This window comes from Falco cherrug, chromosome 1 (assembly GCF_023634085.1).
Source record: "Falco cherrug isolate bFalChe1 chromosome 1, bFalChe1.pri, whole genome shotgun sequence".
In the NCBI taxonomy this organism is placed as follows: Eukaryota; Metazoa; Chordata; class Aves; order Falconiformes; family Falconidae; genus Falco; species Falco cherrug.
Window position 1 is genome coordinate 92058116 of NC_073697.1, and position 21670 is coordinate 92079785.

At 44.3% G+C, this 21670-nt stretch overlaps 1 long non-coding RNA gene across 1 annotated transcript; it reads right to left on the reverse strand.

Moving 5' to 3' along the window:
* Window positions 1-1499: 1499 nt before the first annotated feature.
* LOC114017523 (uncharacterized) lies at window positions 1500-18697 on the reverse strand. Its single transcript, XR_008735249.1, has 6 exons — window positions 18645-18697; window positions 15794-15862; window positions 14510-14658; window positions 9800-9932; window positions 7157-7279; window positions 1500-1667 (listed from the first exon to the last, which is right to left on the reverse strand). It is a non-coding gene; the product is annotated as an uncharacterized LOC114017523 (long non-coding RNA).
* Window positions 18698-21670: the final 2973 nt, after the last annotated feature.

Below are 21670 nucleotides of genomic sequence, written 5' to 3' on the forward strand. Positions count from 1 at the left end.
CGTTCTAACACTGTGTTACACTGTTCGGAAGCCCCTTTGTGAAAACCAGCTAGAGATGTTCTCAGCTGGCTGTGAGTAATTAAACTGAAATGACAGGTAGAGTTGTCTGCACAGAACAGAAGTTTCAGGTGCCCCCAAAATTAATTCAGATTTTTGGCACAAACATGATCTCCTAGCACCAAAACATAACGGCACACAAAGATAAGCAATTAACTTTACTAACTACTAAATCAAATCTTTGGAAAAAAGGTTTTTTTCACCACTTCAGGGGTAAACTAAACAGTTTCTGTAAGACTCCTGCTCACTAATTTGGGAGTTTCAAAGGACGTGGGGCAAGAAACAGTGGTAACATCCTGGGGCCTTCCCTGCAAACACCCCATGGCTTTCCTCCATCTCATGTATCTGAGTAAGAATCTGAACCCCAAATTCACCACTTCGGTGTTAAAATGGCCTGGGGATGGGGCAGTCCCTCAGGCAGGCAGAAGCCATTGTAATTCTAAAAGCTTTTTAGGTAAGCGGCTGAATTGGTTTCTGTTTGAGCAAATCTTACATATAAAGAGGTAGCCCCATCGGAAGGTGACATAACCCAGATGCCACAGTGACTTGACACTGACTTTACAGCACTCTAGAGAAAGGAAGCAACTTCCCCTTGATCAGGCAACACCCGGGACCTCTCCTGCATCACTGAACACTCAGAAATGCCCCATCCCACTTACCTCCCCCTAGACAAAATGAAATGTTGTCCCCTATGCATCATTCATCAAAGCCAGGCCTTGTAATTAATAGCACCATTTGTTCAGGGGATTTCAACAGGTACTGAAATCCAAAGCATCAAAGCATGGACAGTCTTGTTCTGGTCTGGCAGATATAAATATGCCAGGATGACTTTCACAGACATGTGACTCAGGAATCATTGTCCCTGTAAAAAGGGTTTTAAAGTGTGGAGATACTGCAAACTAGGTTCTCAGCTCCGGCACAGACGATACTAAGAAAGCAGTGTTACATGAGGGGGACCACATTTTTGGTTTTGCTGAGGCAAGACTTTGGGCTGGAATGGTGCTTCACAAAAATGGGAACAGCCACAATTACAACAAATACCAAAGATCTAAACATGCAACAAACTCGGAGCAGCGAGGTACAATGCAGGCCTGGTCGTGCTGCCTTTTCCTTTGGCAGCACCTTCCATCACAGCAGCAGAAACAAAGGAGCGGCTGCTGCGAAGAGGCCATTCCCCATATCAGAGGTTCAGTCCAGACCTTCCCAAGCCAGAGACACAGGACTTCCTCTCTCCTAGCCCTGCAGCACACAATGGCTCAACCCAGCACAACATCTCAGCCTCCTTCTTAAAACTCCTCAGCTCCTCTGGAATAATTTTTTGGGGCCTGTGGTTTTTCAGCAAAGTGGAATTTAAAGAACAGAACCTTGGTTCATTACATCATGGCTCCAGTAATGTCTAGGAACATTTTGCATTTGATAAAATCTCCCCAGATTACCTTCTGAAAGCCTTGCGGTCAAGTCACGTGGCTGGAAACACAAGAATGATGTAAGTAACCACTGAATAGCTCATAGATCAGTTCTTTCATGATGCTAGCAGAGAAACATGGGAGAGGTGTCACTCCTTCTTCAAGGGAACGTGGTAATTAGCTGAAGTCAAGGAACTGCTATGCCTATGGAGAGACAGGAAGAATGGCTTGGAGTTAACACATGCTTAGTCTCACTTTGCACAAATTCTGGATCCTAAGTTGCTCACAGCGTCTACTTTCTGCATGAGTGTTGCCTCTCCTTATCTGTCCCTCTGTGTCTCGGTCTCCTCTGAGTGTATTATCCCACCTTCTGCCCGGGTGGTTTGAAAGCTCTCTGAGGAAAGAAGGTGGAAGACCCATCCTTCACTGTCAGTTTGTATGGTGTGAGACTTTGCTCTCAGTCCTGGTTCTTTCAATAGAGGTGAACCTTCCTTCAAGTCAGGATTCACGTCTGAAGCTTGGCTATATGGGTGCTAGGGTGGATGGTCACAGGGCATCCCCTCCAGTCTAAAAGGTTAACAGATCTTGCCTCTGTTAATCCCAGATAAAAATGGCAAAGCACTGGGAGATGAAAAATGCCAAGGATGTGAGAAGGATCTGCCTGAGGTAAACTTTTCCAAGAAACCATTACTTTAAAGGGAATCTGTACATTCTGCCTTCAGGAGACAAACAATTTTGTGATCTATTATTAAATGGATAAACCCTGTGCTTTGGTGGAGTGCTGTACCTTGCCTTCCAGAGACAAAGTGTGAACATTAAATCTTAATGTAAAGCTGTGTAAATACAATTTGTGTGTTTAATGATGCAAAGATGAGCAGGAGTCAACCTTAAAATTCTGACCTCAGTTGACTTCTCCCATGCCATTCAAGTCAAAGACAAATTGAGACACAAGAACGAAGAATTCTGATTCTGAGACTGTACTTAGAACCACTAGTTCATGCTGCTTCTCATCAGAGCAATGTCACCATGAGACTCTTATTCAACTGAGAAAACAGAAGTGACAGCAGCTCTTTGTTGCGATTGGCCCCTAAGCTTCCCTTGTCACACCGTAATTACTTAGCTGGATTGCTTTATTGCAATTTGGGTATTTCATTCGCAAGTGCATTTGGATGGCTAATTCAAAGTCTTGAAACCAGAGAAAACTACAGTGGATGATTCTCTTAATTAGGTGGCTCATCCATTTTGCTTGCTTTCTGTTACAGAATTAACAAAAGTCTTTATTTTTGCCTTGAATACTCAAAGGAATTGGAGGTTTTTTTCTAAGCACAAGAGTCAAGGACAGTACCTGTCCCAAAGAGCTGACTGCCCAGAACGGACAACAGGTAAGAAAAAACTCCAATCAGTATTAACACTAGGTCCTCCTCCTTATAAATCCGGAAACAAACTATGAGGAGGTGGAATGACTCGCCCGGCATCACTTCAGCTGAATCAGAACTCACAGCACTGGGTAATGATTCAAGCAGAAGACCACCCTTCCTCTTGAACAGTAGCTGGAGGTCTGAGCGCGAGTAGCCCGGCGAAGGAAGGATTATATGGTTCACATAGCTGAAGACTCCTGAATACCCTGAGGCTTTGCCACAAACTGCCTCCCCTCCACGCCTTGGCACAGGATCCTTGTCAAAGGAGCTGAAGATAAATGCTCAAGTCTGGTATTGCTCCCAGTGGCCCATCTGCAAGCTTTGGCACTAACTTCCTGGTAGGTGCCTCCCTTTCAAACTGGAATCCAATTTACAAAGCCTTTAATTTTAAACTTTCTCATCACTGACTTAATAAAACTAAATGACAGGTAATGGTCCCAGAAGCCAGGAACTATTAGATTCTTCTCAACACTAATAAGGACTGATCAGATGCTTGTGCGCTCCTTTTCCAGCTCACGAAAGCCCAGCTCCCCAAGGACTCTGCAACCGGGGGAGAAACGGGAAACCAACCCTCTCACAGGCAAGGGAAGAAGGGAGAGAAAAGGAAAAAAAAAAAAAGAAGGAAAAAACCATGTCAATGCGAACACTTAAAACTGAAAATGGGTAGCTGGGTCACTGTAGATAATGCCTGCTCTCTTTCTGGAGTTCATTTGGGGCCCACGTGCTCGCTCCATTTCCCCAACAGGGCACTGGGGGCTCTCAGAGGCGCTACAGGCATCGTGGCTACACAGAGGCATGGAGCAAACCGGCTCTGATTTCTGCCCAAAGGCATCAGTGTCATACCGGTCGGGATGTCAGCTTGGGAGAATGTCAAGGCAGCAGTCACGGTGTGCTGTCACAAAGAGAAATAGATATCATTTCAAACACACAGCTCTAGAGAGAGGAGAGAGAGGCAGAAAAGAGAATCCCATAATGCACGTTTTTTTTTGGGGGGGGTGGGGCGGGGGGGGGTGGGGAGAGTGGGACAAGGAGGCTTAACTCTGCTTTGGCCATACTGAAGGAGGCAGAAGTAGAGGATGCTCCGAATCTTTACAGCCAGTTTGTCACAAGGCCGGGAGGGGCAGGTGGCTACTCCAGAATGGACCCAATTCTCATCTCTTTGATACACTTCTGGTTAGAAAAAAAGGATCTGGAATTGGCCTCCACAGTGTATTTCCTGATTTAAGGAGCTCCTTGACCAGCACAAAGCTTTAGTCTTCACCTCTAGCACAAAGGAGAACAACGGTGGTGTGGTGGCAATGAACAGAGCTCCAGTGGTTTTCTGTCCTCCTCAACTTACACCTCCATGCTGTAGTGACAGAGGAGGCTTAAAACCCAACCTCATTCCTGCCCCAGCTGTCAGTAAAAAACAGGTCTTACAGTCTCCACATCCCAGGTCTGAGGCAAGCCTGGCTTACACACATCGCGTTACCCACTCTCCAGAGAAGGGTGGCTATTACACTTGCATCTTCCCCCATCACAGAAACCCAGCGAAGTTCCTTAGGCATTCTTTGGAGACACTCTACCTCATCTACCTCTTATCCCGGTGACAGAAGACCACCATGGCATAGTCAGGACTGCAAAACACAGCATCAGACTCTCCTCCACCACAAGACCATGCTGGCACAGCTCCTCCCTCTTTGCTTCTCTTTTTGTCAGTATTATCTGGCTTTTGCTGTTGTTTCACTGCTGTTCAGGATGGTATTAGATCTGCTGCTACTTCTCTTTCCCAGACCACACTTTTCTCATGCCAATTTTCTATCCTTCCATGGTTGCAAGGGCATTTGTCATGCAGCACACCCAGCTGGAGAGGAAACACTTCTTTGTTGGAGGGGAAAGAGAGTCTTCACTTCTGTCCCTTTCCCACGGCTAGGAGGAGGACTGAAGAGAAGAAGCTATCCATTGTAAAAGAGTCCCTCAGACCAGCTGATATCACTGCCCAACAAGGAAAACAAGGTCCACAAGAATACAGGAGACAGCTGGTGACAGTCCTGGAAGGAATTTCAAGCCAATCCTTTTGGCTAGGACAGAAGAAGAAATGAACACAGGAGGTACTTGGGGTTTAACACAAATCAAGGCTAAGGATTAAATCTGATGGATGCTGCCAGCTATTCTCTTCAGTTTTGGGGTGCCAGGTGGTAGTAAACCCTGATCACTAGTGGCAGCTGTCACTCTTACTGGTTTGAACAGATAAAATTTCATGAGATACCTGGCAAGAGTTCTGTCCACAGAAAACAGTGACAGTACCACAGTATTCCCAGTATCTTCCTCTAGGTTTAGGTAATTATTTTGAAAGCAATAAACACTTTTCATATAACACCTTTTAGTGTCACGAAAACGCTATCCAAAGGCATATGTATTTTAACAAAAGGAAAGGGGATGGAGTTAATTATTGAGAGAAACATGACATTTCCAAGAGCTAATTATTCCTCGTTCCCCGTAAATTATTTGCTTTTTGCCCACGTGCAAAAAGGGAACAGCACCAAGGAGTCTCAGGCTTCATCTTTGAAGGCATCCTAGTGGAAGGCCTGGAGACAACACAGCAAGCTTATCTTATTACCTCCACCACTGCTGTCTGTGTAGCATTTTTGATATACAAAGTCTGTATCACAGAAGGCTCTGGAGCCTGTTGCAATATAATTAATGTGATAGGAAATCTTGTACTGGAGCACAGCCAGGATTTTCATCACACTCAAGCCTCACTCAGTAACCACTGGACTTTCCATTCCTCCCTCAGCCACCCACCTTATTTGTCTTTGCTTCCCAATTCCTCTGAAGCACCTTTTAAACCCTATTGACATGATTGTTAGCTATAGTAGCATGCAGGATCTACAAAGGGCTCGCTCTGGAGCAAATTCCTTGCCTGCTGGCTCATCTCTAGCCTAAATCAAGGCTCTCTTATCCTTGCATATGACACTAGCTCATATAGCCTTAAAACCTCTCACTTCCCTATTCCCTTCAGACATTTTTAAACTTGAAGTGGTTCCTCCTTCCTCACCCCTGTCCTTCTTCTCCCAAGTCTGGCTTTCCACATAAAATTCTTTCAGCTTTTCTGAACAGTGAGAAATCTCCCAAGACTGCATTATTCTGGTTACCCCATACTTTGCCCTGTACTCTGGATCTCTCTGATAATAAGGTGCATACCCTGTACATTACAGCTGTAGAAAGAAGGGGGATTTATACATATGGCCTCTTCCAAGTGTAATACACAGGCCTGGATCCTCTCCCAACATCTGCTCTTAGTCTGGACAAAGGGAATGAAAGATGTTACAAGGTTTGTAGCTTGTGTAAGAAAGATCTCATGAAGAATTGCAATAGCATACTTCTAACCCATGGGAAATGGGTATGGACAACCTCTTGGAATGAGGTGTAGCCTTGACAGGGATGCTTCATCTTGCAACACTAGCTCTTTCACTGCACTCTTTACTAGTAAATAGCAAATAGCATTTGTATTGCTTCTTACCGCACCACAGTGTTGGACAGATGAAAATCTCTGTAGCACATAACAGATAGGATTAGCAAAGAGGCTTGCTGCATCCAGACAATAAATGGACAGCAGAGTGAAGAAGAGAAGCTGGTGTCTTTGTGTCTGCGGTTATGTATTTATCTGAATGTTTTCTTACTCTTTTGGGAAAATATGAACGACTACTTATGTTCTATTTCTACCTGTTGGTCACCAATGGGTTATACCAGGCTGTCACCACAAGCAAAGTGCTGGTTCACTTCATCCAAAATCTGCACCCATAGGGAAATGTAAGCAACTCCTTGCTGTAGTTTTGGTTTAACCTAGCTCTAATGCAACCCAACCCTTTTCACTAATTATACTTCTCTGTCCCCAGATTTAAAGGATTTTTGTTTCTTATGAGAACACCAATGTAACTGTGGATTTTCTTACGCTCCATGTAAGGCCTGTTACTCAGAAAATCTCAAAGGACCATCATGCTTTATGTCCCTGGCTTGGGTATGATCATATTTTACACTAGAACAAAGCACATGGTAAATTCCTGAAGTCTGTTAGTCAACTTGCTTTTCACAGGGTAAGATGACAATATAGGATCTACTATGAGGCCACAAGTTTCACAACATCTAGACCAAAAAAAAAATGCCTTAGATGCCCAGCTCCCATGGGAAACCTAAATATCAGCCCTAATGCATCTCAGGTGGGGAGCCCAAAAGCCAGAGTTACTCTAAATCTGTAACTGAAAGTTTGGATAACTAATTCTGTTGGAGCTTTACCTGTGTTTGGCATCCCTGGATATGCCCTCTTTGTCCAGCTGATAGTTCTGTCCTCATGAGATTTCAATGCTTCAGACACTCCCCCAGGATTTAAGCTTGTTGGAGCAGTATCTGTGTTTGGACCTGCATGAAGAGTCCATCAAAAAACTCTGTAAATTCAAGATGCTTGAGGTGCCCTGAAGTTCCTGGGTGGGAAAACAGAAGTCCTCACCCTGCAATAAAACTACGCAGGAGCAAACCAAGGACAGCAGGACTTCTTTCATAAACACTGTTGATCTTTAAAACAAACATTTCTCAGCCAACCTCCAGGCTACGTATTCCATCTGTCACAGAAAATAATGGCGAAAAAGGGTGTTTCTGTTTTGATGGAAGAAGAGCTGAACTGCTGTCTTGATTCTGCCACCGCCTCTTTTTTAGACTCAGGGCTAATTGTTCCATTTCCAGACCTCAGCTCCCCATTTGTAAAAGAGACAGAGCAGCTACAAGTCTCTCTCTCTCTCCTCCTCCTCCTCTCACCATTCACTGTCTTGTTTATTCAGGCATTTCACAGAACTAACTAGCTAAGACCTAGTGCAATGATTTCATCTGGGATCTTATTGGAGTGGCAAATAATAAATAATAAGAGAGGAGCTGTCTGTCCCAGCAAATTGAGAACAAAAGATGAGATGCTGTAATCTGGATGAATATAGAATTATTCACCCCCATGCCATGGCCTGTTTGACTTTAAGAGAGCTGTGCAGCATATGCACAACGCAGCTGGATTCTGGGTGTGAAGCACAGCCCTGAGAAGAGCTTTGCAGTGAGTATTAGCAGCAGAATCTCACTAGTTGTTAAAAGCTGTGATCTCCTCTTAGACTATTATTTTATTAAGGAAAACACATCTCTTAGAAATCCCCATCCCTGTTCCCCTCCTGTGACTTTTCTTCTTGAGTTCCCAGGACTATTTAATAAGGCATAGCTTTCAAAGGAGCAGAAGCATGACCAGATGGTCTAGCAAAACAGATCTTGTAAAAAACGAAAACTTGAGATGCATATGTGTCCCCTCGAAACAACTCTAAACATGGATTTTGAGGTGCACCATTTAAGGAAAGGCCGAGGGCCTGGATTGCTTTCTAACTGATATCTACCCAGTCACATATATGACAGACACTTATCCTTTTCACTGCTTGTTGTCTTTTCAAACCACACAACAGTGTCATTGTTCAGATGGCAACTTCACAGCAAAAGGCGATCGTCACATCCCTCAGCTGGAATTGGCTGCAGTTCAGATTTCAAAGCCCAGAGCAAGGTTTTTTCACTGAAGCTTTTCTTCTGGGAGCATGCTGACAACCCGAATGGCTTACCCTCAAATGTGCCAGGCCATAATAAAATCACCAGTCACTCAGGATCTTCTCCAGACCAGACAAAGGTACTGCAAGGGCAGGCAAAACAGATGCCCTGCAAATACCAGAAATCATGTGGTGTTTACTAGGACTCTCAGCCTTGTTCCTGCCACTCAGCTGGACCAGCTCCAGGCGTTCAGGGTTCACACTGGACTGACTCCAGATTAAATGACAATGTAATAATTTATGTGCGTCTCCATGCTTTGGTTTTAAAACCTCCAATTAAAAGGGTACAGGGACGCAGTAATTTCCTTGCTGAATCAGACCTGTGGGCCCGTTAACGCAGGATCCTATTCATTATGCTGGAGAATGGAAAGTTGACAACATAGCACTCTCTGCTCTGGTATTTGGGAAATTGTTGCTTTAAGAAGGATGACAAAGGAAAACTGAATAGTCAGGAGTAAAGAAAAAGAAAATCTTGCTGAGAGAAACAGAGAGCTTCTGCAATACTACCAGAATATTTGTAATCCATGCATGGCTCAGCCTGTGTGTTTCTAACAGCACTGTTGGGATGAGGAAAAGAATGGAAGTTCCATTGGGTACATAATTTTGTACTTTCATTAATTACTTGTGTTTTGTTTTGGAAAAGAACCCCCAAAATCCCAATATTTCATCCACAGTTTCATTTTGGACCCACTGAAATATGTTGGAGATGTCTTATACACAACCAAATACTACTAGAAAAAGAAGCAATAAGCAAAGAACTCATGTGGAAAGATAAAGAACACCTAAGTAAAACCTGTGGCTTCAACTGTGTCAGGTTCTCCCCCCTACTATTCCTCTGAAGACAAAAAAAAGAGCCAAATCATTGTGATTTCATCAACGATTTCAGTTTTGCCAAAATGACACTTTCCAATGGGAACCAGACTATCAAAGTATTTCTGAGCAATTCTATGTACAATAGTTCCTAGAGAGTATCTATGTGAGCTGTGATAATTAGGACAAGATTTTTAAAAATATGTAGCTGTGAGAGAATTCAATGCTTGGACATGGACTGTAAGGCCATGTGACTCCTACCACTCTGTTTTCACCTTCAGCTTTCAAGATGTTGGCTATGGACAAATACTACTTTGTTGTCAGCCAAGATACTGGGCTTATTATAGAGGAAACACATGTATCAGACAGCATCTGCCATGAAACTTTTCTTATTCAGTCTTGCTTAGCTGTTTTCATCAGCACAAAGATGACAAAACATAAAGGATATTTATCTTGTGTAGATGTCATTTAAACTTCTATAAATGTGACCAGAAATTATTCTTACCAGCTCAGGAGGATCCTTTTTTGGGAAGATTTTCAATGCTAACAGCTTTTGCTTACATGAAAAATACTGTGCAGAAGTACTTTCTCAAGGCACGATAATAACCCAGCTGCCAGTGCCAACCAGCCTGAGGAATCTGAGAAGGGAATGAACATGTAAGTGTTCGTGCTGGATGGTCAGCTCCAGGACAGTTTGAAAAGCAGTGCTGTGCAGCTGCCTTGCCTTTAGAAGGAGCTTCTTCACAAAATGCTTCTTCCACAGCTATTTCCTACCAGTGGCAAGCTACTCCTGGCCTACAGCAGCACTGAACTGCTTCCTCCCTCCTGTCCTTGCACTGGCTCAGCTCCTTGGCCAGAAAGCAGAGGTGTAAGGCTATTTTCTATCTCTCCTCACTCTTTTCCCATCCAGAAGCTCTTTATAAGCATTCCCACCTGCTCCTCCACATTCAGATACCAGGTTGAGATAGTATGTGTAGGAGTATATTTGTTATTCCAACTCCCCAGAATAAGTGCTTTGCTGGACTTGGGCTGGTTGGTCCTGAAGTACAGGGAGATACTAAGACACAGAAGTATCATTCCTATTTTCCTCAATATATTAATTTTTAAATTTTCCCAGTCCTTTCAATCCTCTTCAAACTTTCACTTTTGGTCCTGTTTATAATTTGGCTGAGATACTGCCAGCTGTTTACCTGAACTCAGCCGGTCCGTTCCTATGAATTACCCTGGTGCAGTGAGTCCAACCAAATGACACGTTCCCCTGCCGGCTGGAAATGGCTTTCATACATGACTGAGGGCTAGAAAGGTCCTTATCTCTACACTTCAAAGAGCCTCCTCCCATTTGACAGCTTGGTGTCTCCCCCTGGATGATGTGAAAATCTTATTCTCAACAGTTTTAAGTCTTTTGATCTTCATAAAAGCCAGGTCACAGAACGTTTTACCCTGTATGTCTTGAGGAATGCCATAAACCCTGAGCCATTGCCACATCAGGCCTCAGTACCTCTAATCTTGCAGTATTTATGAGCTCATAGTTTCTTTGAAGGGACACAATCTACTTTAAAATCTTGTATTAAAATCAGAAATGTCATTACCTGTGCCTGCAATTTACATTAGTAAAAGAGGAATAAAATCCATAATCTACTACTTTTTCCTCCCACCAGTCCAACTTCTAGGTCATTTGCATTTACGTCCTCTCCAGTAACAAAAGCAGATGAGGGAATTTCCAGCCAATTTCATTCTCTGGGCAGTGCTGCACATGCCAGTACCACATTGCAAACATTGTGGGGGAGTATTTTAATGTAAATAAAGATAGCGTCTAATCCAGCGTCTTTAAAATAAATGCATGAATCCATTTCTTTTAGTAACATTTTGTAAGTCTGTTAAAAATTCAGGACACAAGCTCATTGATGACTTAAGAAACTCGTATTAAAATTCTTATGTTTAAGAAACTCAGAAGATCAAAAGCAGAACGAGAAGGATTTATTTCTACACACTATTACTGCATCTTCTTTTATCTGTCTATGTGTCAGTATTTCTGAAAGTGCTTTTCATCACCTTGTTATCTTAGGGCCTGATCTCCATCCATAGTACTGAACACCACTGAGGTGCCGAGGGCCCTCACAACTTCACTGGTGATGTTTTGAGCCAATAGACCTCAGCAGGCCTGAACAGATTTCATCCTTGCCAGGTCTGGCCACGGTGTCATGTGTACTGTCAGTAGCTATCACCAAAGATATCTTTCTGCATTTTCTAAAACAAGCCAAGTCACAGAGAAAGAGGTAACATACCCTGAGACATTCCTGAGTTGAAGAATTCACATGGCACACTTGAAGGAATATGCCACAGATATAAAATCAGGCTTACAAGAACTCAAACAAGAAATGGGTCTGTCACCAAACTATTACCACCAACGCTAGAAGAACTAAAAAAAAATATATCTTTTTTTCTTTCCCAGCTTTGTTATCAGTGCATTCCAGCATAGATAGAATAAAGGCAAAAATTGTTTATGTAGCCCCATTTTGAGATGTCAGAAAGCAAGCAAATATCCCACCTTTTCTAGACCTGCCAACCACGCAAGACATGCAGATACTCGAGCCTTGCTCTTGTCTGTTAGAAGAGGAAGATCAAACTCTGCCTCCCTCCCCACTCCAAAAGAACAGTGAATCATGAAACTCGTGGCATTTTTACTATTTAAGTCAAGCAGAACACGGATCTTCCTTTTACAAACTGTGTCATGGAGTAAGTTCCCTCCTTCCCACTCAATGGATACGCATACAGAGACAGAAGGGTTGATTTAGTTTATGGCGATGCTTCACATTTCGTGGGGTATTCCCCATACCTCAACCACAAAAGTGACAACAAGCAAGTACATCCCAAGTCATGGGGGAAAAGATGATGAATGTAAAGGGAATCTATTGGAATTATGTTGCATTACAAAGTAAGGGAGAAATGTTTCCAGTATCATTAAATTTCTCATTTATCCAGTGCATTTGTCCAGATCATAAGAATCACATCAGGGAAAACAACAACAACAAATCAACACAAAATCAAATACGAAGGGAGAAAGGAAAGGCTGATAATACTAACACTACCTAAGAACTAAGACTCCCCAAGATGTCAAGTTTGACAGCTTCCTTTTCCTTCCCTTTGAAGGTAGGTTAAGGCAAGTAATGAAATTTTATACACAGTGCAAAGACAGGGAAGGGAAATAAAAACCCCCCAAAAATCAAAGGAAAGAAAAAAAAATCACAGGGCCTATAGGATGATGATAGAAAACCCCATACAAACGGTATCCCTCCCCAGCTGTCAGAGACATGAAGGCACCTGGTACAACCTTCATTGATAAAGGCTCAGATCCGTATCATTACGAGACAGCTCCCTGGGTCTGAGGCCTAATTTATGATTTTCAGATTGCCAGCTGTGACATAATTCACTGGGCAGCAAGACTGAGGTCAATATACGTTTAAGTAAAAAGGTTTTTCGTAAGCCTGTGGGGTCAATCAGGAAAAGCTGTCATTATTGGATGGGAGGGAAGACAGGGAGAATGGATGGGCTGGCAGGGGGAGGAGAAGTGACCAAGCAGTCAATTCCCGTTAAGTAACTAAGACCATTTTATTGCTAAACAGCAGTCTAGCAACAAAGCACATCCTGGAGCATGTGAGCTAAAGGATCTACTGCTTTGGAAAGAATTATTGTACCAAGGCTCCTGTCCCTTCTTCCCCATTACCCTCCTCCCAAATTCAGCTAGGACCCAGATTCAAATCCTTCATTCAGAGATGGAAGATGCACAGTTGAAAAGACCATTAAACCACCTGAACAGAGCTCAGTTCAAGCAACCTAAGGGCCCTGTGTACAAGGGAAGCACGACACAGGCCCTGCCCATGCCCTGCACCATGGCTTCAGCACCCTGTGGAACCTGAAAGGTAAGGCCTTCCAGAAACTGATGTTCCCCGTTTTATTCACACCTACCTTGCGGCTGCTATGATGTCATTTACTGCAAGACAAAACGCTTTACTCAGTAACTATATATTCATATTTAAGCTGTAAGATTCCTTGTGGATTGTTCTAGGGAAAAATCATGGCATCTAAACCAACTGACCTAGACTAGCTTGTACCCACTCCTTGAAGGAAAACATCCTCTGGTGTAGACAGGGTTAATGACATGTTCCCTAGCCAAGTCTGAAACCTGCAATGTGCGTTTCTGACCCAAGTCAGCCCCATATATAAGAGAAGACAACTGGTATCTGTGATCAGGCCTGACTTCCTCAGAAAACTGGATCTAGCAGATCATGTTCAAGATGCCAAGATGAAATTAAAGCCAGACTTAGCAGACTAGAGTCCCCCCTGTTCTGCCTGCACCACCCCAAAGCAGCTGAGCCCTTTGCTTAGCCTGAAAAACTTCAACAGAAATAGGCCATGGAATACAGAGGAACGTGTCCTGTTTCAGCAGGGAGGGTGGGGAAGGCTGCCAATGGTGAGTAGGTAGTTTCAATAGCTTTTAATACTTGTATGGAAAAACAAATCGGTGAGAAGAGTTCAGAAACAAAGATAATCCAGCTCAAAGTGCTCATGGCATGACTACAGACAGAGGAAGTAACTATAGAAATCCATCTTCTTGTAGACTGCCTACAGATAGAGCTGGTAGCTGGAATACAGGCTCCTGGTAGGATGTAGCTGGCTGCCTGCACAAAAAAACCTGGGAAGCTGCTCCGCAGCCAAGCAGGCCTGGAAAGCAGTGTTGCTCACCAAGATTGTACCAGTGCTGTTCCAGAGAGCATGGATGTGGCCATCCAGTCCAGCTTGGTTTGGCACAAGAAGGTGGCTGCATAAACAGCGGTCAGAATGAGATCCAAAACCAAGACCATTGCTGCCACAAGAGAAGATGGCATGACACAAAAGAGACAGGCCGCCATGGGCAATTAACTGAGGCAGGGCAAAACAAATTTGTTTGCTTTCTAGGTCCAGGCCACGACTGCTGACAGGGCTGGTGAGTCCTAAGAAGGCACTAAAGGGGAAGTCCAGGTTTCCTCCGTGAGCAGAAATGTGTTTTATGACTTTTCAATTCTAATGCAAGACCTCACTCTGACTCACCACATAAGCTGGTTACTGCTTATACTGTTTCAAATTTACTTTCCCTCCAGCAAACTTCCCTACACTGACGTTAATTTCTTCTCCTTCTTTGCTGCTTGAATCCATCTCCTTACAGTACATAACTGACCTTTTTTTCCACATGTTGAGGGTTCTCTGCTGTGTGTATGGGATGCCAAGAGCCTCCTCCAGGAAACTCCTTGCTGCCCACATTCTCGTAAGCTTCTGCAGCTGTTTCTGGGGGTGCTTCTGGTTTTGTTCCAGGTAGATGGGTCATTTCTGTAACAAATCAGTGTGGAAACAACACTTCCATAAAAAGATTAGGCATATTAAAGAAAAATATCATGTAGCATCCATTTCAGACACAAGCTTTCTTGAGAAACAGGTATGGGTTGTCAGTTCAGGCCTCTGCTTTGAATAACTGAAATGTAAAGCAGCATATGGGGGTTAGAAGCATTCGCTTTCAGCATGGGACTCAGGGACCCAGCTCTTGCACATTCATGATTGAATATTAGATACACCTACCACCTCTGGGCTGGGCACCGCCATTACACAGTGTTTAGGTCAGACAGACTTCAACAACTCAGCTGTGAGGTGCACACAAGATTCAAGTATTTTCCTCATTATTATTGCAGAGGCCGTAAGTGGCAAAAGCAGCTCATGTTTTCTCCTGGTTTCTAACTTGCGGGAAAGCTCGTTATCAGCAGGGCATCCTTGAAACAGCAACCAAGAGCATTAACTTTTAATATTTAATGTATTCCTCAGGCTCTGGGAGAGCAATGTGAGAAATATCCCGTAAAAATCTATTAGTGTTAATAAAATACCACCCAACAGGTTGTCCATTATCAGCAATTAAAGTTTTCAAAGCAGGTCAGATAACTCTCTGGAATGATTTGTGTGGCCTTTACATCCGTTCTTCTCCTTCTTCCATTTTTTTTTCTTTATTAAACTTTCTCAACTATTTTTTTTTTTCCTCCCTCCCACAGCACAGTCTGAGCCCTACCCAGTGAATTATAGCACTAATGAGGTGTTTATACTCTCTGCCCATCAATCACAGATGTGTGTGAGTGAAAGCGCCAGCCGATAGTCGGGAAGTGCTGCAGCCTTTGCTGCAGCCAAAGGAATATTAGACTGTAGCTAGATAAATCCCCTGCTCTTTTCCTTTGTTGCTCTTAGCCTCAGGGCAGGAGCAAATACACTCCATCTGATTTTCTACCCAGCATAAAAACGGGGACATCCTTGTAGCTCACATATGTAACCTCTGTCCCTCTCACTTGTCTCACTTTACCCTTAGCAGCAGCAATGTGTCCCTGGAAAGCGACAACCCCAATAACCAAAGGAGCAGCTAACACAGGGTGCCATCAAATAAGGCAATAGCTTCCCCTCAGTCCTCCTATTTCAATGCTTTTCTCACCTTTTCCTTGTCGATGTCTGGCCATGAGTCCCCAGAAGACAGATCTGCTAATGTGCTGATGGTGGCACCCTGAAGGACCAACACCAAGACCATAATTAGAAATTAGTTAAGACTGGTTTCATTTTGTAATAAAAAAAACCCCAACCAACAAAAAACAAAACAAAAGCCAGACTTGGATTTTTAATAGTGAGGCTTTGGCTTTCTCACTGGTAATGAATTCATCTTAAAGAAAATTAAAATTAATCTAAATGAATAAATACCCATGTTTATGGAGGACTCAACTATATTTACACCTACACAAATGGAGTAATTAAATAAGGTCTCTGTGGTCTCAATTTAGCATAAGCTGGCAGAGTGGGACTAATTCACGTGATGCTCACAAAGAACTCCTCAAGGTATGCCTACTGCAGCCTCAGAGTTCCTAGGGAGAAGACAAAGAGCTCATGGCTGGTGTCCCTGGCAGCCTTGCACAACCATAGGAAGTCCCCTACATCATCTTTAAAAAAGGGAGTTATGAGCAGAAAGAAGGAGCTACAGGGACTCAGCCATGGCTGGAAGGATGAAAATCAGTTCTTCAAAGCAGCTGCTTCTGTTCTAGTTCGACAGCAGGATCCCTGCAAAGTCGAGCACCCCACATGCGCTCATCACGTTAAGGGAGTCCAAAGCTGTGTGTGCAGCACTGGCAGCCTCCTGCCCAAGGAGCTGAGGTTTTAACCTCACCCCAGCACGTATTAGGGTGGAGCAAGCAGTTTTTTCTCATCCTGTTGAATGATTAGTATGTAGGGCTTTCATATTATTCTTAAAGAAAATTATGTTTTCACTGGAATGTGGTTGACCTTGATGGTGCTTTTTGGAGCAGTATCCATGCCTGCCCCCTCAATTTTTACAAAAATAGCTCCCAGCCATCCCATCTTCTCCCATTCCCACCATATTTATCTCTTCTCCTCCTGATGGGATCCTGTTCTATCCCTTTCTCTTCTCTGGCTTCCTCCCCACATGCCCAGGTGCAGAGCCGTGAAAGGCAGTTCTCTTTCCTTGCTCCATAGCTGCTCACCCATCGATCGCCACATTGCCCCTGAGGACAATGGCAGCCTTGGGGCCACCACTTTACTTCATCTGGGACAGGAGATTTCTTGTCTTTCCCCAGGTTCATGCCTAGGGCAGAGATTTTTAACTCTTATCAATCTGTAACTCCCTACTACTTTTGTAAGGAAGCCACAAGTCCTTGCACAGCTGATTCACATCTACTGGCAGAAATCATGTTCTTAATTACTTCTAATGAACTCTTTCCCAGATATCCATCATCCCCTCAGTCTGCTGGTAGAAAAGCTTGATGGAATTTTCCAGTGGAAATAAAAGCCTTTTGTCAGCCCAACTACTGGGTCAGCTCCCCATAGGAACCTGCCACAGACTCTGGAGGAACATCTCTACTGTAGACTGGGATAGCTCACTTTCTGACACTGTTGATAAGCACATTGATAAGCCACACAGACAACATCACCCTGCGGCCCTACTGCTTTTGGGGACTCAAGCAAATGCATCTGAAGGTAGTCTGGGTGCCTTGCCCTCCCACTCTGTCTGCTGGATAGACATCTGAATTTCTTGGTAGGGAGGAGGAACGAGAAGGGCAGAGAGGGAGACAAACACTGGTTTTTGTGGTAAGCAGCGGGGAGGGGGGACTTGGCAGCTCTTTGTAGCAGAGCAGGAAGTCTTAATACTTGGAGCCAGTTGACTAACCTCACTGGTGACCTTCCATCGTAGGCGCCAGTGCTCTCACACAGGGGAAAAAAACAGAAGGAGAGAAAGAAACAGAAGCTGAGAGAAAATGGTCCAAGCAATCACTGCAACACAGGGATGAAAGGGACACCACACTCCAGTCATTTGGTAATGATATCTATAAACATAGGGGGAGCACTGGGAGGGGGACAGCAGACTCACTACCCTGATGCACCTCATAGATTCCATTTCTGTTCTTAAGGGTTAAGTTTCTATTTATGCACCAAAACGAGTGGTTGGATTTTCTCAAGAACTTGGCATGTTGAGAAAATATGGCTTTGAGTGTCCCAAGGGCTATATGTAAATCATGGGGTAGGTGTGTTGTGCAGTCTCAGTCCTGAATCATTCAGACTAGTGACATGACCAGAGAGCACTACAGCTCCCTGACTCACATGCCCAGGATTCCTTCCTACGGAAACCAGAGCGTGGGAGGGGAGAAAACAGAAATGGTGCACAGCCACATCTCACATCTGGGAAGACAGAAGACAGTCCTCAACACAAGAGTTGGGAAACACTGAATATCCCACAGTTTAGCTAAAGCCCCAGGGAGCTACTGGGTGAGAAGTTCCCCTAAGAACTCAAGTTCTTATAAATCTTGTCCTCTTCTGACATCCCAGGTAACAACAGGACAGAAAGAACAGGGATGCCCTACTTCACAATGTTCATGAATGAGGCAATCTCTTCAAATATGCTTCAAATATTCTTTCTGTTGCTAGAATTGAGTACTCAAAATATAATTTGTCACTGAAGTATTTTAAATATCTCTTGTACCCCAGTCTTCCTGTGTACAACTTATTATTTGTTGTTAAATTTACACAAAGACATTAGCCGAGTTTAGCAAATCGTTTCCTTCCATCACAGAAATGCAGCCATCTCCAAGGATGAATAAAGTAACCACTTAACAACACAACTTCTACAGTGGAAAAATACATACTGATTTTTTGTAGTGCTGATGATGCCCATGCATGTTCTGAGACAGTGTGTGCAAGCATGTTTGAGAGACATCCCACAAGCTCCTCTGGTGAATCTTAGCACCCCCAACTCCCCACCCCGCCTGTCTGCCAGAGCACTCTACCTTGTAGCAGGGTCAGCAGAGAAGAACGTGCCTCCATGCACACTACAGAGCCTGGGAAAGAGGGGGGAGAGTGTGGGCAGCACGGTGGTTTATGGGTAGGAATTCCATGTTTAGGACAATACTAGGACTCAGCTGAAAATCATTAAGTTTGGTCACTTGAGTGCTTTTGAAATTCATGCCCCAGACATGAGTCTGAGGCAGCCCTGCTGCAGTGACTCATGTGGCGAGCACGTAAGGACCATACTGCACAAGGACTCATACAACAGAACCAGCTGTGTAAGGTGTAAACCAAAAAAAAAAAAATAATCTAATTAAGAACACCCTTAAATATGTCACGTGTGACACTGGCAGTGTTACATTCCACTTCATTTCTCCTTGCACTGTAGCCAGGATGGCAACACATATACCCTCCAAAGTCAACAAAGGCTTTTTGGACAATGCCCAAGAATCCGTAAGTTGGGCTTACTCCAGCAAACCTAGGGAGAAATGACCAGATCACAGCCAAAGGTTGTATTGCCACAACAGTGGATAAGCATGGAGCCAGCCTGGGCAAGCCAGAGTGAAACACATTGATTTTATACTGCCAATATAGCCTCTGTGAGACCCGCTGGATTTCCTCTGCCTGTTGGATTAGACTACGTATGGAAATCAGAGCCAGAATGGGAGCAGGGAGAAGAGAATAAGGGGGAAATCACGCCCCATAATTTTAATCCTCTAAAAGGTAGGGATTCAGTCCAAACTAATTGTTTAAGTTCACTTTATATTCAATGGAGAAAGAAACTCCTTGCCAGAATGGAATTTCTCTCATCTTAAATTAGGTGGGATACGTGTTCCTCCTTACCATTCTCTGTTAAGAAGAAAGTCTGGATACTTTGCTTAATAAGGCTAAAATTAGGTGAGGTGAGTCCTACCCAGGCGAGTGTGACACGTGAGCGATGGAGCCAGGAGTGCAGCTTCACTCCCTCGTGCCCTGACATACCGTCTTGTTTCTGCCACCTTTACTCACGTCGATCACCACCCAACCCCTTGAGAAATCAAGGCAACTCCTGACATGAGGATGCCAGAGAGTGGCAAATTGCAGGAATTTTGGGAACACAGGGATGAGAAGTAGTTGGCATCACAGTTACTTCAAACATCTCATGCCAGTCTCGTGAGATGGGGGCAATTTCTCTTTAAACTGCCTATTTGTCACATTTCTAAGCTGGATGAATTAGCCGGCCCTGGCATTTCTCCCGGGGCAGCTGAGCTTTCTCCCCAGCTTCCTCTCACTAATGGGCACAAGAGCTTGAGCCCATGAACCCTTTCTCTCCTTCACCTTCGTTTGCTCTCTGCTCCCCCAGCACACACAGACCCGTGTTGAGCACAGCTCAGCCATTCTGTGATGGAAAACGAAGGCAGCTGCCAACACACAGGGCTGCCGTCAATTCCTGAGTGCAAAGGAGGTGCAATTCACCTCCTCCGTGCCAGGTTACTCCAATTCTGCTATCCATGACATCCCTGGCCTTGCTCAACAGCTTCAAGCAAACTGCACAGACTTGCACTGATACAATTAGTCTGCCTCAGTCCTGGAAAAGGAGAAACCAAGAAAAACTACACTGAATCCTGCCTCTTCCAAAAGCTCACAGTTTCTTTCTTTTCCTCCTTCCTTCATTTTTATTTCTGTAATTATTATTCTCCCCCTTCTTTTTTCCTCTTCCCCCATTAATAGGGGAAAAAAACAAGCAAGAAAACACAGGCAGCCAAAAGCTCATTAACATACTTGACCTTTCTGAAGAAAATTAATTCTAAATTCGCACATACCGGCTGTGTTGCTTGGTTTTGTCAAAACGGTGGCATCATTAGAGAGGAGAAGAGATGGCTCAAGGGGACGGGGTGTCTGCCACCTCAATGGAACTTGCACCGAGTTACTGAGTGCTGGCACAAATAAAGCAATGACATGGGCCATTCTGTCAGCTTTTCACATGAAATTAATCTTCGTTTCGTTGGCTGTGTAAATTTTTATCACCATGGAGTGGGGGGTGATGAATATACCAAAGCATCCTGACAGCTATGGCCTGAAAACTCGAGATGGTCTCAGCATCTTAACCACAGTGGTGCTGGAACAATTCTCTGCCCCTAATGTTCTCCCCATGTGCGTGCACGCGTGCGCGTGTGCGGGCGGGTGTGTGTTTCTGTCTGTACGTGTGAGCGATTCGCTGACACTCTCTTTCGGCTTGAATGTGCTGTGGCCTGGGAAATGCTTGGGGTTTGGATTTCCTGGCTTGAGGGCAATGGCAAACAAATTACTGCTTCTCTTTCACTCTCCCAGTCCCAATCCAAAAGCCGGTTTGGATCCCGGCATGCTTTGCTGGAGCTGGCAGGATTTCCTAACTGAAGATCTTAAAGAGCAGCTCTGCCTTCTCCTGTGGCTCTGTAGCTTGTTGTCGCTGTTGTTTTTAAGGTGTATGTCATGTTGCAGTCCAGGTAGGGACATGACATTGTTTGCTGCTAGCAAGGATGTGAGAATAACACACACCTCTGCAGCGCCGCATGCACATTCCCTCCTCCCCAGACAGCTCAGAAACACACACGCACATTCACAAACAGATGCACCGACACAACCACGCACCCAGACTCACCCTCCCAGCTATACACCCAGGCCAACGGGCAGCACAAGCATGAAACTACCTTCACTGCGCACGGAGCACAAACTGCCACATGTGAACCTGCAGACATCCCCAGGATTACCGCTAACTCTGTGCTCTATGCTTTATAGGAGACAGATGAGAGATTTAAACCTTAAGTCCCTATAAGGCAGCAATACAAATCTCATAAAGAAGCTTGTCTCTAAAGCAATCTGGTTGATAATGGCCACAAACAAAATCACGGAGGGTTGGCTGAGATGAGTGACCAGGCCACTATCACACATGCTGCACTTGGCATCACTCGCTAGTCAAGGGCACCAACTGCTCTTTTCAGAGCAACAGAGAGCAAGGCCAGACAGTCATCCCCCCTGCACCCAAGCTGTCAGTCAGAGGCAATATGCT